Here is a 4,900-nt window from a genome sequence, read left to right as displayed (position 1 = left end):
TTGCCAACAGATGGGAGGGTACGGGATGAAGATGGCTGGAGGTAGTCAAAAGGTACAGACTTCCAGTTATAAAATAAGTAAGTTCTGGGGGACGAATGTACAGCTTGGTGACCATAGTCATCAATACTGTTTTGTATATTTGAACATTGCTAAGAGTATATCTTAAAAGTTCTCATCAGAGAGAAAAAAAATCTTTGTAACTATGTGAGGTGATGGATGTCAATTAAACTTAGTGTGACAAACATTCCATAATATAAACATGTATCAAACCATTATGTTGTACACCTTAAACTTATGCAATGTTATATGTCAATTATATCTCAATAAAACAGGGTAGAAATAAAGTATTGCTGAGCTAAAATGAAAATATGGGAAGTCACTTGGATTCAAGGGGTAAAATATCCACAGTGAGCTAAAGCCAGGTCAGTAAACAGTCAATAGATAATAAAACCAAATATAACCCAGAATTTGAACTATCTCTATTCAAACTGTAGATGGAAAAAAGTTGAATAATATTTTCTCAGAATTTGCATCCTTAGGCCTTATTTCGCCCTGGTGTGGAGATCACATTTACATAACCCATGCTATCAAGCTGTAGGATAAAAATTAAAACAAGTGGATCTGCTGGAGACAGTCACAGAGGTCACTCTGTGCTCTCCTTTCCCCCTTGAGCTGTTCCTGCCTGGTTCCCTCCTCCAGACTAGAACCCATGCAGCCATCACCTCCTGAGGCCGCAGGGACCCCTGCCTGGCTGTTGGCACCCTGTCTCTTGGGCCTGCGCCCTCAGTCAGAGCAAGACCAAAAGCCAAGAACAAGCCAAGGGAAGGCTGCCTGGGACCTGGGGGAAAGGGGTACTATCCTGGAAGGCTTTCTGAAGGACCTGAAAGCAAAGGATGAAATCAGCTCTCCCTCGAGGCAGATTAGTATTTTCATTTGGCTAACATTCTCCTTTTCATAATGAGTATTTTCTTACTAATCGCATGTACATTTTTTTAAATGTGTATTTATGTTTTGAGAGAGAGAGACAGAGTGTGAACAGGGGGAGGGGCAGAGAGAGAGAGAGGGAGACATGTAATCTGAAGCAGGCTCCAGGCTGTAAGCTATCAGTACAGATACACAGGGCTCAAACCCACGAACCATGAGATCATGACCTGATACGAAGTTGGACACTTAACTGAGTGAGCCACCCAGGCTCCCCTTCTTACTAATCGCATGTAGTGCTCCTTCTCCCAACTCATGCTACTATGGCTGTGACCCTGCTTTTCTCTAGAACAATCTGTGGCTCCTCCGGGTGGGCACAATTACTCCAAAGCCTTCCAATCTTGCACAGGTGCACTTCCTTTCAGTCCTCTTTCACACCCCCTCCACCTGCTGCAAGGACCTCCTACAGATGGTTTCATCACTACCCCTTGAAATCCAACAAAGAGTATGGAGAAATGCTCAAAAAGCAGCTGGATCACCCGGCTTCCACTACCCCTCTCATTGCAAACCCACTCCCCTGAGCTATTTTTGCAGCTCACAGTATCCCCTCCCCTTTGAAAAACAAAACAAATGCAATATTAAGAGCTCCAGATTTTGTTTTTTCTTTTTCTTTCTTTTTTTTAAAAATTTTTTTTAACGTTTATTTATTTTTGAGACAGGGAGAGACAGAGCATGAACAGGGGAGGGTCAGAGAGAGGGAGACACAGAATCTGAAGCAGGCTCCAGGCTCTGAGCTGTCAGCACAGAGCCCAATGCGGGGCTTGTACCCACAAACCGGGAGATCATGACCTGAGTTGAAGTCAGATGCTTAACCGACTGAGCCACCCAGGCACCCCTGTTTTTTATTTTTCTATTCTACTCTTCCTCCCCAAGCATCAATAACCTGCTTACATGGTTAAATACACACAGCACACAAACTCTTAAAGCGCAGGAGGGACTCACCTAAATGTGCTCTGTGTGTGTTCCTAGAAGACTGGTCTCTTCTCTTTCCTTATTCCCTCTCCCTCCCCTTAGGGACTGTAAAAGTAAAAAAAAAAAAAAAAAAAAAAAAAAAAAATTAAAACTAAGTGGTGCCATGTTAGTAGCATTATATAATGCCCAAACAGAAGCAAACACAATTCTCTGGAAGAACAAATTAAGCTCAAACAGAATCCCTCAAGTAGGGCACCTGGGTGGCTCAGTTGGTTAAGCATCAGATTCTTGATTTTGGTTTTAGGTCATGATCTCACAGTTTGTGAATTTGAACCTCAAAGGGGGGCCCCAGAGCCTGTCTTGGATCCTGTCTTCCTCTCGCTGCCCCTCCCCCACAAGCAAGTGTTCTCTCTCTAAAAAATAAATAAATGTTAAAAAAAAAAAAAAAAAGAATCCCTGAAGTAAAACTTACCAAATACAGACAGAAATAAGTCAACATGGTGGAAATCAGGAGTAACAATACACAAAAAATTTACATCCAGAAGAACCTCAGAGCTACTGGAAACAAAATTATGACACATGAAATGTTTATTTATTTATTTCAATGTTTATTTTTGAGAGAGAGAACAAGCAGGGAAGGGGCAGAGTGAGCGGGGTTTGAACTCGAGAACCGTGAGATCCTGACCTGAGCCGAAGTTGGACGCTTAACAGACTGAGCCACCTAGGCTCCCTGACATGTGAAATGTTTAAAGGAAAAGACAAAATCAGAAAAGGATCAAGAAATAGAGAACCAGGAAGATTTAAAAATGATTCATAAGAAAATGTTAGAAAGGAAAAATATTATTAAAACTAAAAATGAGGAGTGGGTTAAACAGAAGTTTAGAGGTACTGAAAAAAAGCAGCAGCAAACTGGAAGACCAGTCCAAGGGCATTACCCAAAATTAAGCACACAGAGTCACGGAAACAAAATCTCAAAGTAAAAAGAGATGAAAGATAGAGCAGGTTTAACTAATGTCCACTTGGAGCGGAGAGAGTAGAGAAGTGTAAAGACACAGCAGCTGAGAGTTCTGAAAAGTCATGGGGCATTAATACACAGATAAGCACATAGATAAATAAAAAGAAATCCCCACTTGAGCATGTTGTAGTAACTCTACAACACAAGAAAGATAAAGATGATCCCCAAGGCCGGCACAGGAAACAGATAACTTGGTTACAAGCGATGGCAATTAGACCAATAGCCCACTGGCTACAGCTACACAGGAAGCCACAGAAAGATAGGAAAATCTCTTTTGAGAGAAAATAAGAATCATGCACAGCACAGAATCAGTACAGAATCATGTATCTGGCAAAATGTCTTTTAGGAAGAGGGATGAAATAAAAAAAAAAAAAAAAAAAAAAAATGAGAGACTTTCATCGATAGGACCCGCACTAAGGGAAAGGTATACTTCAGGAAAAAAGGCAGGTCTGAAAAAGGACTGTGAGTAAAGAAATTGGTAAACACGGAAGTAAAATGAACATTAACTGTATTAAAAAATAGCAATATCTAATCTTTAGGGTTAAAAAACCCTCAACAATAGCTTGAAAGTAAGGACAGGGGGATCTGAGTGAAAGAGGTCGAATGTCTTTATAACGACGTAAAACGAATTATGATATGATTAAATAGTAGCTTGATAAATGAAGTATAAGTGTTGAAGTTTCGAGGACTAACAGTAAAAAAATGGAAATAGAGGGTATAACTTCCTAGCCAGTAAAGAGGGGGAGATGGAATAAGAAAAGTAAGCAAGTTACAGCAATCCATTCCAAAGAAGGTAAGAAAGGTGAGAAAAAGGAGCTGTGTATTTCAGTGGTGAAATTAAAGATAGACACCAGGAGGAAGGGACTGATTTGGGGCATCTGCAAGAGTATTCTTTCCCTTGACCCGTGCACAGGCACCCCTCCGCCCCCCACAAGCCTGGCTGTCTCCGAGCTCAGGAGCCGCCTGGCAGGTGAGTGGGCAGGGGGTGCCCAAGCTCTAGACACCCCTTCTGAGAGAAGATGGAGGTTCTGCCCTTTGGGTTCTAAATCCACAGCCTGTCAGGATCTCCTGAGCGACTCTGGCACAGCTGGATTCTCCCTCTCCCAGCTGTCTCCCCAAAGTGTTTAGGTGCAGTGCAGTAACAGGAAATGTCTGTTTACAGCTGGGGCTCCTGCGGCACAATTAGGGTGAGGTGGATGGGCCTGGACAGAGTCCAGTGGCCTGAGTGCTAATCCCTGCTGCACCCCTTGTGACTGCGTAAACTCAGGACATGGGTATCATCTCTGCATTCATTTTCTTGGTCTGTGCAAAGGAGGAGGTTGAACCAGACAATCAGCCGGGTCCTTTACAGCTCTCATAGCCCTTCATTATGTTCATCATTAAATATGCATCAGATACAATCAGTTGTAAGCTTGATTTTCTGACAATATTAAACTCTGCTCTTTGTGCATGGCCCTTATAACTTGATGCTTATATAATGTGTTCATTTGCCTACAAAACACAACAGCAATACTCCCTCTTATAGCCCTTGTGTTCAGTTTTTGCCTTTCTTAATATCACTTTTCTGGGACCTCAAGTAGGAAGATCTTTAAAAATTAAAAATAAAAAAGGTAAAAACAAAAAACAAACAAACCAGAAACCCTCAGTGACTCTGCCTCACTTTGATGTATCTCCTTTTGCCTTTTCTTATGTATTCAGGTGCATCACCCGTCCAGATGGCTCAGATCTTAAGTCCCTCACTCCGGGGACCTAATGGACCTTTATCTGCCTGGATATAGAAGCCAAGTCCTACTGACAGTGCACTATTAAGAGTTCCAAATGACCTTTCAGTAGCTAAATTAAATGGTCGTTGTCCACCATGATGCTACTTGATTTAAGTGATGCTTTTGATGTGATTAATCACAGAGTATTGCTTCACAGACTGTCCTCATTAAACTTTCAAGGTGCTAGACTCCAGTCTCTGGTGTGTTTAATCCTGTCCACACCTTTCCC

The sequence above is a fragment of the Leopardus geoffroyi genome, chromosome A2, assembly GCF_018350155.1.
Source record: "Leopardus geoffroyi isolate Oge1 chromosome A2, O.geoffroyi_Oge1_pat1.0, whole genome shotgun sequence".
NCBI classification, from domain to species: domain Eukaryota; kingdom Metazoa; phylum Chordata; class Mammalia; order Carnivora; family Felidae; genus Leopardus; species Leopardus geoffroyi.
Note: the sequence above shows the minus strand (reverse complement) of the source record.